The following is a 15,953-nucleotide window of genomic DNA, read 5'->3' as shown; positions in this document are numbered from 1 at the left end:
ATCATCAATTACCAAAACATGACACTGCTGCCTTTTGCAAGACACTGGAATCATATTCCATGTCACACTCTGACAGGAGCACAGTAAAACTGCATTATTCAAATTGCATATCAGTCACAAAAATTGAGGAGTAATTTGTCAAAGTCACCGCTGTGCTCAATAACCATTTGGAGATGACTAAGTAATTAATCAATAATGCATTCTCACCTTTTCATTTCCCCAGACTTCAGGGACTTGCACTCTGTGATTCTTTAAAATAACAGCCTGCTGCTTGATGTTCCCGGAGCTGGCAGCTGCTGCTTACCGCAGGTATTTGTTCAGGTCTGTTTCCCCCCAGGGCCCAGCGCTCTGCCTGGGAGGAACGGGGGGCATTTTTACACACGCTCTCAATTTACGTGCTCCGGCAGACTCGATGAATTGAGTTTGCTGGATCTCCAGCACATCGGAGCAGGCTCCCCGCATGTGAGCAAGTGCCCTTGGTGTCCACTTAGACCCGGTGCCTCTCACCCGCAGCTGCAGATTTCGAGGCGCTTGCTCCTGTTGGGCAGCCTACGATGCGTCTGAAGTGCCTGGCATCAGGGGCTGGGAATGAGAAGCAACCTTGATTTTAGCCAGGGAGGCCTGTCCTCAGGTTGTAACTCCATGGGTATATTGCAACCCACAGTTGGCTCTAAGGAAATGCACCCCTGCAGAGGTCCAGAGCAAGGGTTTTTGTCTCCTGTAAGCCCCTCGAGCTAAGGTTTCGGTAGGGCGCAGGGCCTGCCCTGGCTCGTGGCCCAGGGGTGGGTCCCAGCCTGGGATGAGAAGTTGGAGCTACGCTGCCTTTCAGCTTATACCCTTCTGCATGAGGATGGCAGAGGCTGTGTGCGCCCACGGCATGAGCTTGGAGTGCCCTTGGCTTTCTGGAGGGCAGAAAAACCATCAGCAAGAGGCAGCGTGGTCCAGTGGATGGGACGTCGTGCTGGGACCCGGGAGTCTCTGCTGCTGGACCTGGGGCAAGGCTCCGTGCCTGGGTCACCGCTGGAGCACTCCATGGGCGCTCACCAGGCTAGGGGCTGCAGACACTTAGCAAGCAGGGCCCTGATCTCCAGTGGGGCCGGTCGGCGCTACTACCACGCGAATGCATGACAGAGTCAATTATCGAAATGCCAATTAGCCAAGCCGTTCAGTTATCCCCGGGGAGGAGGTGCCGCCAACACGCATGGTGCATGTTACAGCAAAAATGTTCTTCCAGTGACTGAGGAAATCATCAGCCAGCCGAACAAAGCTGGTGCACGCTTTCCAGAGGTCACGTACAGAACCGGCCGTTTCATGTGCATTTCATTAACTGAACGATTTCATTTTACAAACAGGTTTTGGTCCCAATTAGTTTGGATAATTGACTGTCTCCTGTAATCATAAGCCCGTGAATATCCGGATGCCTGACTCTGGCCAGATGGCATCGAATAAATAACAGGAGCTGCAGGGGAACTGCAGCCAAGCAGGTATGCCACCAAAGCCGCGCTGGAGCCGAACACAGGATTGCACGTCTGCGTTTCCTCCTCTGAAACAAACCTCTGGACAAGTGATGCCAGAATACGCCAGACACAAAGGGCCACTAACGAGCTAGACAGGGCTTGCGATCCATTGAGCAAACAAGGTGTTTAAGGTCGGTACGCCCCGTTATGTAACTAACTGTTTATTGGAGATGCTGCTAATTTAGTCTAACTTCTTTCTTCATTTAACGTCCCCCCGTCCCACTCTCTGTACTGCAATCTGAGAAGACCTTGCCGGTGCAATGAAACCATTTCCCTTTGAGACTGCCAGCAGTTTCATCTCAAAATGCACTAAAAAGTGATCATTTGATTAATAAAATGGTGAGATCTGCCCTCCTGAAGGGCTTTTCTACTCCATATCAATCACACAACATCTATTACTCAGTGCTGGCTTCACTAAATGCATTGTTGAACTCATTGAAAACTATGTTAGTAAAATTAAGTAATTAGTAAGATTAATGCTGTTGCAGAGCTATAACCTGGGCAGGATCCAGATTGATTAGAGTTAATTATCTTCTGCCTGCTTAAATAATTTGTATATTGCTGTCCCCACTCTTTGCGAGCAGAAAACACTTGCAAAAGGCTCATGCCTGTACTGGTAAGGCTGGAGAGAAATGGAGGACAGCCCTGGGGCTAAGGCACCAGGCGGAAAGTCAGGAGAGCCGGCATTCGGCTGTGAGGTCTTGGGCGAGTCCCTCCGTCCCCTGCAGATACCAGGAGGGGCCAGGACTTCTCTGGGAAGACCAGACCCAGCATGCAGAGGCTTCCTCGGTGGTGGGAAACTACTGGGAGCTGCCCTGGAGAAGCAGAGCCAGGCTGTGGGCTGCTCACGGGGCCAGAGTCTGGTCTCCGTCCGTGTGCCCAGGCTCCCCTGCACAGCGTGCTTTGCTGCGGCCATGAGAGGGTACGTGGAGACGGTGGCACCACGTCAGCCTAGGGGACTGTACTGGAGAGCTTGCTTCCTGTTGCCACATTCAACAGGACTAATAAAGAGGTTTAACTGGCAGCACTCGGGGCTAGCTGCAGCCGACAAAAGGAGAGAGTCGAGGAGCAGTGCCGGGGTGCAGAGCCATGGGGCCGGGCACTGTGCACCCCTTCTGTTGTGCTGCAATAAAGATCTCCGGTCAGCTGGCTACAGCGGGGCCGTGTGTGCTCCCTGTGTGCGGGCAGCACGAAGCCCTGGCAGAGGCGCGCTGGCTCCTTCTCCTCCCTGGCATCGCTGCTCTCTGTTTGCATTGCAGTCATAGCTAGAGGCTCTTGTTTTTTTTAACAGTGCAAGATGTCTTTAATGGGGCTGTGCCAAGAAAGGGGCATGAGTTAAAACTCCAGACAGCGAAACCTTTTCTCAGATTCCCATGAATAAACCTCTCCCACATCTCAGAGAAGCACATAAAACAAAGGGGAAGCTTGCACTTCTCTTGAGCCCTTGAGGAATAACAGCTTTGCCCTACAACTTAAATGCTCACAAATAACTCTTCCCACCATCCCTTTTATAACCTCAGCCAGCCCGGCTTCCCTGCATGGGTCCTGCAGCGGGCTCCCTTCCGACCCCAGCTGCGGGGGGCATGGGGGAAGCAGTCCAGAGACGCTCCCTGGGCTATTCACCCCCCGGTGCATAGGCAGAGGGGGCAGCTGAGCTGCAAGAGGAAGGGCAGCCGGCAGGTGTGCGCCCCCCAAAGACACCAGCTACCATCTACCAGGCAGGGGGGAGCAACCCATGTGCTGCTTGTGCGATACATGCATTATTGTAAATGATAGCAGTTGTCCTGCTCCATTTTTGTCTCCGCAGAGAATTTTAAACATCCTCTAATTTTGTCCCTCGACGCTGGCATGGATGATCGTCCTGCTGATCCATATTCATACCCTCGCCGCGCCTGCAGAGACTGCAGAAGTCGGGGAGTCGCTGGTAGAGCTCAGCATCCGTAAGCTTTATTATTGTTATTAATGCACTGGGGTCCCGGGCCCTGGAAGCCTTGCAGGACAGGATTCCCACAGCATTTCCACAACTCATCACGGTTGGATTCGGGTCCAATAAGCCAATCAGCGAGTCTTTAATGGGATCGCTACTTCATGCCACTGTCAGGCGATGAGTTGCGTTGCCTGTGAATCAATTTTACATCCGTCTTCCCAGGCTAGCGTCTGTCCTCAGGGCTCAGCAAGGACATGCAGCTTATCCCCATGGCTTCTTCATGGTGATGCCAGGGTCTTCTTCTTGCCACGTAAGCACTGCAGGATGGGCCAGACCCCAGCAGGATGAGCCCCAGAGAGTTGGAAATGAGGGCTACTTGCAGATGGACTGGGGAGCGCTGAAACCTCAACAGCCCCCTGACCAAAACCCGGGTGGAAGGGATGAGTCTAAGTGCTGTGGAGGATTTTCTGCTCCTCGCTCACTGCAGCTTGGCCTGTGCAAACTCTGCCTATGTAACCCAGCAGGCTACGACCCCCTGCTGCACCAGGCAGGGTTCGAACCCATGTGCAGCAGGGACCGACAAGGCTCCCACCCACGTGAAACTCAGCTCAAACACTCTGCTGCCTGCAGGCCGCGTGGCGGTCACTGCCCAGCCGGACACGCGTGTTCTTGGGCTTCAAGGGCCAGGGATCAGACCAGCAAACTCCCTGGCCCAGGCATGCGTCCCCGAGCACGTGGCAGGGGGGTGCAGAGACACGTTTCCATCTCCCAAAAGGTTTCAGTCCCAGCTTGCTCTGAGGAGGACAGGCTTTCTCCCAGGGGCAGGAGGCTCAGGCAGGAAGCAGGATGTCATTAAAAGGCAATGGAGCATGTACTAATTGGTCCGTGTTTCCAGTTAGCAGGCATTTATTAGGGATGTCTGCCTTCATTCATATTCAGACCAAGCTAATAATATTATATTAACCTCTGATTCCCCTGACGTGAACAATAAGAGTCTAACCAGAGACTGCAGGGATTTCACAGCGGTGGGGGGGGATCTCTGGGCTGAGCATCTGCAGCGGGAGCACGTCTGCTCCCCCCGGCCATGGCCATCCATCGGCACCCCTGCCCCTGCCTCATGGGCACCCCATGCCCCGGCTACACAGGCCACAGGGGTGATGCACATGGAGGAACACAATATTGATGGGCAACTGTTGGAGCAGAGTCCTAGAGCAAAGCAGGCAGCGCTTTGGCAGGTTATAATTAGACAGACAAGCTCGCTGCTTCTTTTCAAAGGATTTTGAGCTATTTATAAGGCTTTTGTGGGCCTAAACAATGCCCTGGCTCAGAGGTGATGGAAGCTGTGCTGCCTGAGCCCCCTCGCAGCAGCTTTCAAAGATTTTGGGCACAAAAAGCAGGCTCCACATGGTTTCCACGCAGTCCCTGGTGAGAGAGGGCCCGCAGGAGCAGCGGACACAGGCGGCACATCTCGCTAGTGCTCCTGGCCTCCGCGCCACGTCTTCCTTCCTGAGGGTGCGGGATGCAGTCGCCCCACACGGTCCTTTCTGCCTCTGGCTGCGGCTAAGCACCGCCCGTAGCTGTAATCCACAGCAGATGAGCACGACCCCGGGCTCCGGCTAATCCCTTTGTTACCCAGCCGTGGCCCGGGAACCAGGCGCCGACCCCAAATCAGGAGATTAAGAGCGGGCTGAGCGAGGTACAAATTAAATTGTAGCTTCTCATTGCAGGGCGCCAGCACCGCGGCAGCACCCTCCCTGCAAAATCACTCGGCAAAAATGGAAATCCATGTTAATCCCATCAGCAAGCAGAATCTGCCCAGAGCAACGCCAATGCCTGCACGGCCTTGCCCCCCGTGAGCACTGGAATTAGCCCAGGAACGGGCACTCGTTTTTCCAACTATGTGCTGGGATCTGACCCCGAAATCAGCCCGTGACAGCAGGGAAGCACGGGGATGAGCAGAGAGGAGCGACTGGCCCTGCCTGCCACTCTCGCTGCAAGCGCGATAAGGCCAGCGGCATCAAGAGCCGGCTGCACCAGCCGGAAAAATACGGTTCCCCTAAATCTCCCTGGTGCCTGGAGCCAAGCTGGAAGGGAGGCATATTTTAGGGGCTGAAGGAGAACACAGAGTCCTTGGCGGTGTTACAGGCATTCATCACGCTCCCCGCCCCGCTGCAGCTCATCAGCGGAGCTCGCACCCGAGCCCATCGCAGCGGCCACGCGCAGCTCCCCGCTGAGCCTCGCAGAGCAGGCGTGCTCGCCGGCCATGGCCCGAGCTGCTCCCTGCAAGGGAAACAGCTGCCTCCAGGGGTAAAACACATGTTTTAGGCTGGACATAAGAAAAAATGTCTTTACTGTCCGTGCCCCCAGGACCTGGAATAGACTCCCTCCAGAAGTGGTGCAGGCACCTACTCTGGACTCCTTCAAGAAACGCTTGGATGCTCATCTTGCTGGGATCCTATGACCCCAGCTGACTTCCTGCCCCTGGGGCAGGGGCTGGACTCGATGATCTTTGAGGTGCCTTCCAGCCCTAATGTCTATGAAATCTATGAAATATTCGCACTTCCATTTTCTGGCCTAAAACAGGAAAAACCCAGGGAATGCACGTTCTCTTTATCTTCCCGGCATGAGGGCCCAGAGGTGCAGGCAACATGGGGCCGTCTTCTCCCAGGCACCCCACGCTCCAACCCCGCTCCCTAGGTCGCTGGGCCCTTTATGCGCATGCCCTGATAGGGAGATGCTCCGTGCATGACCTGCCTTTCAAGAGACGCCTCCGCTCACTCCGTGCCCTCCTGGCTTCCCTGGCACGCTGGGGTATGATGGAGGCATGAGCTCTCTTTGCTCTAAGCCCGATCCCCCGCTAAGCCTGCAAAGCCAAGGTAGCTACGTGCTGATTTGTGCTAGAGAGAACTGACAGGCTGACAAAAACTTGCAGCTCCGTGGAAAAAGCAAAGGTGGCTTGCACTGCGGGCCGACGGGCAAGAGAGCTGCAGCAGGGAGCAAACGGCCTGGCAGAGCAGTGGGGCTGGGAGCACGACTTCGATCTCACCGCCACGGGCACGGCAGGAGACGGGGCATTACTGCGCTGGCTGTGGGCACTCTTGTGACCCGCGTCCACGTCTAGGCTCTCCCTAGTCCGCCCCTCTTCCCAGAGCACAGCTCGCGGTGCCCAAGTGCTGAGCAGTCATTGGGCTGGGATAGAAATGCACCATCCTTTGGGACAAGCAGGGGATCGAGCCCCAGCTTTGCCACCTCTCGTTTGGCGGAGCTGACAGGTCGTCCGGGAGCAAGCCCCACAGCGAGCTCCCGCTCGCAGAAGTCCTCTGTATTAGTCCTGACAGGTAGCAGTGATTCATAAAGCAGAAATAAACTGGAGCTGGCTCTACAATGCCACCTCATTTTGTCTCCCATTTCAGTTTTACATCTTTCAGCATAATGCCGGATGGTTAATTATGTTTCCATCTTATTTTTCAAATAATGCCCCTCTTGTTCTGCGTGTCGCATCTGCTCAAAGGGTTTTCATTTTGCCTTTCATTTCACCTCCTAGCAGAGCTCTAAATTTAGTCAGCTGGTAATTTTTGGATATTTTATACATTATGCCTTTATTATTGTGAAGTAAAATGGAATCCGTGTCTCTTAATGCGCTCTCTAACAATTCTCCGCCAAGCCTTAATACAAAAGGCTTTTTCCGACAACTAATTGAATGGGGTGTAATTATAATACCCCGGGAGATGGTATTGAAAGTACCTTCACTGTGACAGTTTCCTGGGACTAAAAGCCCTTTCTGTGACTTCTAAATCTTGGCTGCGCAGGTTCCCACATCAGTTAATGCACTGATGTGTTAAGTCCAGGGCTTAGCAGGGATTTGATCGGGCTGTTACTCAGCGCCTGGGATCTCCCTCACTTATGGGCTGGCGTCGCGGTCAGGCAGAGAGGCCCAGCTGCATTGCACTGTCTTCCTGGCTCCCAGGAAAAGGGGAAGAAAACACAGCCGTTTGGCCAGGGTCCGAGAGCGAGCCGCACTCGGAGCGGAGACTGGGGCATGGGCCAGGTATGCTCATACAAACAAGCCTCGGCTCCTAAACCCATTGCTTTTCAGCAGGGTCGATCTGCAGATGACCCAGACCCTTGGAGAGATGCTCAACTTTGCATCCTCCGACTGCTCCCTGCCAGAGCTTGCAACCCGGGGCCGGGGTGGGTGCTGGCTTTGGCAGGAGGCATTGGGCTTCCAGTACGGATGGGCTGGGAGATGCCAAACTCAAGAGGAAAAATGGGCTTCCAGAAGCAGCCAGCTAATCCCTGGGCAGCAGAGAGCCGGGACCCCCGATCTGTTCCCCGGCGCCCAGAGCTGGGAGCACGAGGGACTCCGTGGCCTTTAGAAGTCGAAGTTACTGTCTTCCCCCTGCAAACCCGGAGCAAAGTAGAGGGCAGGGAGGCAGGGGACCATGTCGGGCTCCTCTGAGGCAGCCCTTGCAGCCATTTGCTTTGAAAGCGGTTATGTTTCGGCAGGAAAGGCAGCAATTTTCCATATTTATACGCGTTACCTCGATGCTTGCAGGGAACAGGCAAGGTCAGCACTCGGCAGAGACACCGAGGGGCTATTTCTTTACTAAACAGCACATTGCAGTAAGTGAAAAATCAGCGTTAAGGGCAGCCATTAGGCAGACAATAAAATGCTTTTATATCACTGTACGTGTTGAGCTCAACACTTCTGCCGAGCGGCTCCTGGAATTATGAGCAGCCGACTCAGTGCTTAGCCGAGCAGGGATCCCTGTGGCCCGCGGACGGGAAACCGCCTGTGCTTATTATTCATGGTTGTTAATAACCCAGTGGCAGCACCCAGGACCAGGCGGCGTGGAGGTAGGGGCTGCACAGCCACGCGGCCCATGCCCTGGGAAGCTCGAAGCACACGATGAGAAGAGACGGATACAAGTTGGTGCCAGGTTGATTCTACCAACATGCACACATCTACACGTTCATTAATGCGCTTTAGGTGATGCACATTAAATCTAATTCCTCCATGGTGAAATGCAAGAAAAAGGCACATTTGCTTATTTTAATGCGCATTAGTGAAAGCCCACGGTTTCTCTGTGATGTTTAAATGTGCATCAAAATAGGCTAATGTGCATCAAAGAGCATGCGTAGATGTAACCGCGATGGAGACTTAAATGATAATCAGCAAAAAGCAAGCACTGCGGGATGGGAAACGGGAATCCTTGTTCGGGAGAACATATCTGGGAGAAACGAACGTACAAAGAGAAACAGCTCCGTGGTCTGGGAACACTAACAACTAATTAGTCTCTACCGTGGAGAGTTAACTCTGAAGCAAAGCTTCAAACACAGGCACGTCCCTTTCTTTCCTGCACAAAAGAGCTGTCTCAAAAAAAAAAAAGAAAGAGAATTACCCCGAGTGCATTTTAATTGTTGTGCTGAGTTCTGCGGCAGGAGCTGAGCATCGAGCCTGGTGACAGGCCAGCGGGCTGCTTGGGAAGCACGGCACAGACTGGAGCAACACACGGGCGTTGCTGCACTTTCTGTCCCCGGCCCTGGCAGGAGAGGCACTTTTGGGTGGTTGCTAGCTTGCTTCTTGCTATGACAAGAGCTCTGTATGCTCCCACCTTTATAGATTAATATGCATGTATACTGCACGCGCACATGTGATGCCCTGGCCACACTAGGCTGAGGGCTTCTCCAGCCTATCCTCCTCATTTGCTCGCGGAGGCAGTTTGAGCGCCCAGGGTAGCACGTGCTCCAGCTGGGGCAATACAGCCCTGCGAGCCTTCGCCTGCCTGCTGCACTCTGTTTTCCTGGCACATCTGCAGTTAAACTCGGGTGGCCAGAACGCCCTGGCACATAGACTAATCCGGCCGTAACTGCAGCTAAGAATAATGCCAGGGAAACAACGGGGGCAGAGCGGAGGGCACTCTGCTCGCGCAGACGGGGAAGTCGGTGCCTGACCCAACGAGGAGAATCAATTAAAACCTCCCTCCCCGGTTCCACTGTTAGATGCAAAGGGCAGAGCGTGGAGCGAAGGAAGAGGGAGGAGGAGGCTTCTCTCCCTCCTTGCCCAAACGGAGCCAAGGACGTGGTACGAGGCAAGAAAACCAAGTCCTGCTTGCTGCAATCTTGCTTGCAGCACGCTCTGTCAGGCGTAAAACACAACACGCCAGAGGACACGATAAGCCGCTTGGCCTATCTTTCTTCTCTCAACCAGCCCGGCGTGTTCTCGAGGTGTGAAACGCTCTCCACAGGAGCCAGGGCACAAATTGAGGAGGGGGAAGGGGGGCACAACAGGAGCTCCCTGCAGCGGGGAGACATGGCAGCCTCAGTCTCTCGTGCCTCTCCCTGACTTGTATAATGTTCAGGCTTCAAGTGGCACGTCCCTAAGGGAAGCACGGGGGCAGCCGTGACCCACCGTTCCTGTTTTAGAGGCCTGGAGAGCTGCTCTCGCCAGAGCCCAGCCTCCACCACAGCTTCACCACCTCGCTCCCCTCGGGCTCCCCCGGGGCTGCCTCCCCAGCAGGCCCCGACACCTTCATGACTACCAGGAGCTCATCTCACTGGGGTCCTATTGCAGTGTGGCACTAGCTGCTGGTTTCAGCCGCCTCACTTTTCTTGCCATTGCACTTACAAGTCCAAGGCAGGGGAAAGCTGGGAAAGGTGTGTTCTTCCAGCTCATTTATTGCTATCACCGGAGCACCTGGGGCCGCAGCAAAGGCAGAGACTGTCTGCCCCAGTGCAAACCCTCTAAGAAAGGATGGGGGTGCCAGTAAGATCCCTGTCCCCATTTCACGGAGCTGGGAGCCCAGAGAGATGGTGTGACTTGCTCAAGGAAACAGGGAGTATGAGTGGCAGGGCCAGGATGGGGACCCTCCCAGCCAGTGCTTTAATTGCAGCACCATCCTGCCAGGGCAGCAGATCCTCACTGGCAGGGGAACCTCACTGAACAGCTGGTAAAAACCCCTGCACCTGCATCCCCCGCCCCAACGCTTGCAGGAAGAGCGAGCGAGCGAGCAAGCATGTGTGCTGGCAATGCAGGAGTATCAGCCTCTTTTGCAAAAGTTTGGGGCAGTTTCCCCACATTTTGCTTCTGCACATGAGGGGGCCCTGCCCTGTTGCAGAGGAAACAAGCTGCTTCCCAGGCAAAGGAGAAAGCGGTCTGCTGGCCTCTGAAGGCAAGGAGCCATGCAGATGGCAGCACCCGGAGCAGGGGGCCAGCAGCAGCCACTTCTGATTCCTAAAAAGCCTTTCCCTGCTTGCCCAGTGCCTCATCTGCAAGTGCCTCCCCAGCCCGCTGGCAAAAGAGAGCAGGGGTTGGGCTCCTCGCTTCATTGAGTTCACCTCCTGCTTCAGGTCTGCACTGTGGAAAGCCAGGAACTTGCTCATAAACTGACACTCAAACCCCACAGTTGAGGACTGTATTAAAATAGGACTAAGCGATATGTTCTTGTACTACAGGAAGACAGAAGAGGACGACAGGAAAGAAATGGAGGAGAGGCGTCTGGCATAGACGCTTTCAGAGGCAGACCCTCTGAGGAGGGCAGTGGGTGGGGGTACGGGTATGGAGATAGGTGAGCGAGCACGCGGTTACGCAGTGTGAGCTGTGTAATGGGGTTTTAGTGTGCTTTGAGCTGCCAAGTGAATCACAGAGGCCACTTGGCAGTGTGTCAGAGGTAGAGATAGAAAGAGAGAGAGAGAGATTTTTTTTTTTGCAAGAAAAAAAAGGATTGGGCTCCCATTCAGAGCTGCGGGGTGCAGGCACTACCCCAGCTTCTTCTAACAAGGTGCCCCAGGGTCGGTGGAGCTCATGAGCCCCACGAGGAGCCCCTTCCAGCCTGCTGCTGCTGTGTTCAGATGCTCATGTGGGGCAAAGCCCCTCTGCACCCACACATTATCTCACCCCGAAGCATCTCCTGCCCCCTGCTCTGCATCAGCCCAGCAGCTGCAGGACTGCTCAGGCCAGCGTTGTCTCGCTCCTGGCTAAATCTGCAGCCCGCTCCCAGCTCCAGAGCAGCTCCTAACCCTTGCCACAGAGCTGAGTGGCTCTCAGGCATGCCAAGGACATGCCCAGCTCACTCGGATAGTGAAAAGCAGCAGCACACAGCAGGACCCAAACCTTGCAAGGGTTCAACCAGAGCCCTTGAAAACCAGTGCTGCCCCAGGCAGCTTCCCCCCACCAAATCCCACCTCTATAGGCTACCACCACCCATTTCCTCCTGCATTTACACCCAGGTCTGGGCCCTAATAGGCTCCTGTGACCAGCTGCAGGTGCACCCTTTAACCCTTTCCTAACCGCTGCCATGCCCCTTCAACAGGGACCCAGATGGGCATTAAACCCCGCAGCTCTTCTCTCATCAAATGCCAGGATGCAGCCCCTGAGGGTGCCTGGAGATGCTTCTCCCATTTCAGGGCATCTCTGGTGCACCAGGGCACAGCCCAGCCCTCTAGGACGCTTGGTCTCTTCACCCACTGCTGCAGGGATGGTGCCTGGGATCCGGTCTTGCAGCAAGCGCCCCCTCCCCAGGGGGCTAAACAGGGCCCACAGCACAGGGAGAGACCTGGCTGTGCAGACATGCTTGGGAGCCCTGAGCCGTGTGTATATGTGCGTGTCGGGGTGGGCTGTTAGGGTTCAGGACAGCAGCATCCAGATTGTGCAGGATGTGCACATCAGCTGAGCTGAGCGAGAGGCAGGCAGCCAGTGTGCACCGTGCTCCTGGCCCTCTCCTCTCCCCCACAAAGCTCTGTCTGATGAGCATCCGGATCAATTATTTATGCTTATAAACGAGCAATCAATAGACGAGCCAGACAGCCCCACTGCAGGCTGTCCCGTGCCCCATCCCCATCCTGCTCCCTCTGCCCCCACCACAGCGCTGCCCGCCGGCGCCTCTCCCCAGCTTTCATCTGGGCCACGGGACCATTCCCGGGTCCCCGGGTCCCCAGCCACCGCCTGCCTCTGCAGGAGTCTGAACCCTCCTGACGCACAAGTCTCCTAGTACTTCTGCACCTGAGCTCAGCAGAGAGGGGCAGTCAGAGGGGATTTGTCACGGTGGGGCTGGGGCTGGCGGAGGGCTGTCACCGGACACGTGCACCTGCACACGGGCCTGCAGATGCCCCGGCAATCAGCCCGAAAGGGCAGCTTCCCTCCACCTCCCCCAGCAGCGAAGAGTATCTAGAAACCTTAACTGAGCAGGAGATGAATAACGCGGGGGACAGCGCGTTCAGGAGGGATAGCGTTTCTTTCAACAGGCAGAAGCGGTTTCAGGTAGCGCTGTCACTTGAGCAGCTATCCCACCCCGGTAAGGGGAGACCGCGGTGGGAGATAGCTGCGTGCCGGCAGGCTGCCGAGGGAGGCTGGCTGCACAGACATCCCCGAGTCGGCGGGGCCTGGACCACGACAAAGTCAATAGAAATCTGCCTGTTGTCTGCAGGGCCTTTCAGCATCGCCGCTGAGTCCTGGGGCTGCGGCGCGCTGTGGTGCTTGTTCTCTCTCTGCCCGTGTGCATGTCGCTGCCCCTCTGCCTGCGCCTGCAGCTCGTCCTGGGGGCAGGGGAGAAAAGGGGCTGCTGAAGGTGCTATAGCTAATGGCTGCAGAGAGGAATTGAGATCTCCTAGTGCACACAGCACAAGGAGAGATGGGCTTCATTAGTTGGGACCAGGCAGGTTTAATGGTCATGTCCTCCAGCTCTGGCATCACCAGGGACGTCCCATGCCCCATCCCCACACGTGAGCTCAGAGGCCACCGGGGATGTGGCCATTTCTATGCCACATGCTGCTGCCAAAATGAACCTGTGACCTCCCGACCCATCCTGCATCCAGCCACCCCTCGAGCCTTTCTTAATGCCGTGTAGTCCGGGGGGAGCTCCCGAGTCTGACTGTTGCAGCAAGGTTTTGCTCGGTACAGCCAGCAGCGCTTCTCCTGCAGCGCTGGCGCTTGGCATCTGCCGGCCATCGACCCCGGGCAGGGCACGAGCATGCTTGGCTCCAACGAGGAGAGCGGGGTATTCCTGCCGCCAGCTGCACGCATGCAACGGTGCTCCTGGAGCAAAGATCTCCAGGCTCATTCACAATATCGTCTTCCCTCTTAGCTGTCATTGAAGGAATTAGAAGAAACTCCGAGTCCCCGGCAGCTGGAAAGCACAAAGGACCGAGGAGCCAGCCAAGTCATTCAATGCCCCGAGGAGCTGGTGCATGAATCCCTCTGCTCAGAGGAAACCAGAATTCAGTTTTAAGCATTTCAACCCTAACAATGGCTCAAGGGCTTCTTGTTCCCAAAGCAGCCACGTCTCTGTCTGCAGAGAAGGCCGCACTAATCCAGCTAAGGCGAGCGCAGCTCCGGCATCCCGCAGAGACGAAGCGAGCAGGCAGGACAGAGGGCTGGCAAACCACTCCCGCTCTCCTGGCTGCATTCATCCGAGTGCAAGGCGAACGCGCCAGCGGAGTCGGAGGCCTGTACCTGGCAGGCAGCTCATCAGCATGACAGTCGCCACCTCGCCTCCATGCAGCGGCTTTCGTGGTGAACGTAGCTCCTGGCGCTTCGTGGAATTAGCAGTCCGGGGCCAGAGCCATGGAAAGGACTCAATCGCAGCTGATAAAACAGAACAAGGAGCCTCCCTCGGTGACCGGGAAGCGTTATTCCAACTGTTCGCCATGTTGTCACCGTTTTCCTAAGCACGTCGATGGAACAAGCCAGCTCCCTGCACCCGCTCCCCCCAAGACAAGCCTGGGATTTACCCGAACATCAGGTCACACCAGGCATCCAGCACTTTCCTCCAGCTACCGGGAGGGCATGCATCCAAAGCACCTTCTGTGCACGATGCCTTTTCCACCCACTTCACTCCAAAACACTCCCAAGGCCGAACCAGAACCTCCTGCTGCTTCATTTCCAAGTCAGGCATCGAAAACGGCCAGACGCTATTAGCTTCTCATCAATGCAGATGCACGCCTCACCCGTCCCGTGACCACGGCAGTGCATGAATCCCCTGACAGGGGCAGAGGATGACATCTAGCAGCCAAGGCTGCTTTCGGCCCTGGATGCTGGGTGACAGCTGCTGCCCTCCATGCCCAAAGGAAGAATAATCTGTCTCCGCTCTCAGGCAGGAATATGTTGGTTTTTTCCCCACCCTTTTCTTCCAAAAACCTCTCCTAGCCCAACAGAGCTCAGAAACGTGTCCTTTTCTCCTCCTTCATGTCCTCATTTATTGCTTTAAAAAGCACCGGGCTGCGATGTGCTGTTTGCCTTCAGCTTGTGCTCCCCGGACAGAGTACCACAGAGGTCAGGGTGGCAGGAAACTCCCAGACCTTAGTTTAACACTGATGGGAAGGGACCGCTCAGGCCCCCAGGGCTGCACGTACGCAGTGCAGAATGAGGCAGGGACGGGGCAGGGACGGCTCTGGCTGGGCAGGGTGCTGGTCCGTGGCCAGGGCGGCATGGCACAGCCATGCTTGTGAGGGTAAAGAAAGCAGTGCATCTAGAGAAGCAAAGCCATGGGCTTTGAAGGGCAGGGCAGGACACAAGACATTCAGGGCCAACACACCAGGAGGTGCAGAGGCTGCCAGGAGACTCCTCAAGCCCGATGCAAATGAATAAGCTGCCTGGGAAAGCTGCCTTCAAGTCCCAGAGCAAAGCAAAGGAGGGGATACTAGAGGTAGCAGCCCCCTTCACCCCACTTGGGCAGCGGGAAGGACTTTGAAGAGAGCACGGCTGCCATCGACATCTGTGTTAAGGTCTCTTTTGCTGTCCAGATGGTTATAGGGTATGTGTGACTCACAGCTGGTATGTACAGATGGGAAAACTGAGGCACTGGGCCCACATGCCAAGCCAAGCGGCAGAGCTGGAAACACAAGCCAGGACTCTGGGTTTGCAGTACCGTGACTCCTCCCAACCCCAACACACAGATCAAACTTGCACACAAATTCCCTCTGAGCTCCCGGATCCACGCGCCCGCTCTGCTCGACGGCACGGATCAGGCATGTGCCAAACCTCCCTCCTTTCACGGAGCCATGCAGTCGCTGAAGAAGCGGCCTTAAATATTAATGAAATTAACACAAGCTGAACTTTATCGCTGAGCCTCCCTCCGGCAATAAAGTGTTTGCAATAAAGTGTTCGCTGGAATCTCATTCATGCAAACTGTCTCCATTCCCAGCATTCGGCATGTGCCAGGCAGGCCAGGCTTTGCTCTCTCCTGCTCCAGGAAATCCCGAGGCAAAGCCAAGATACTTGCAGTGGGAGTCATGAGCAAAGGCAGAATTTGTCCCACTGGCACCATTGCCGTTCTCAGTTATTTCCCATCCTTGCTCCAGGCAGAAGCACTGGGATCCCTGGAGTGTAACTGCTGGGGAAGGCAGGCATCTCCACTGCCACTGCGGGATGAATCAGAGAGCCGGGGCCAGCTGCATGCAAAGCCCGGTGCCCTGGAAACCTTCACAGATAATTCAATGACCCCCTTTTTATCCAAGAACAGCCAGACGAGGACAGGCCAGCTGGACAAGGAGAGCATCAGCAACCCACGCCA

General features: G+C 55.5%; 1 long non-coding RNA gene across 1 annotated transcript; it reads left to right on the top strand.

The window, feature by feature from the left end:
• Positions 1-368: 368 nt before the first annotated feature.
• On the top strand, positions 369-7,096 carry LOC132244819 (uncharacterized). The gene is made up of 3 exons (XR_009456595.1): positions 369-1,648; positions 3,325-3,457; positions 5,172-7,096. It is a non-coding gene; the product is annotated as an uncharacterized LOC132244819 (long non-coding RNA).
• The last annotated feature ends 8,857 nt before the right edge of the window (positions 7,097-15,953 follow it).

Source organism: Alligator mississippiensis, chromosome 14, assembly GCF_030867095.1.
Source record: "Alligator mississippiensis isolate rAllMis1 chromosome 14, rAllMis1, whole genome shotgun sequence".
Classification (NCBI taxonomy): Eukaryota; Metazoa; Chordata; order Crocodylia; family Alligatoridae; genus Alligator; species Alligator mississippiensis.
The sequence above is the reverse complement of the archived record's forward strand: the minus strand, read 5'-3'. Positions and strand labels throughout refer to the sequence as shown.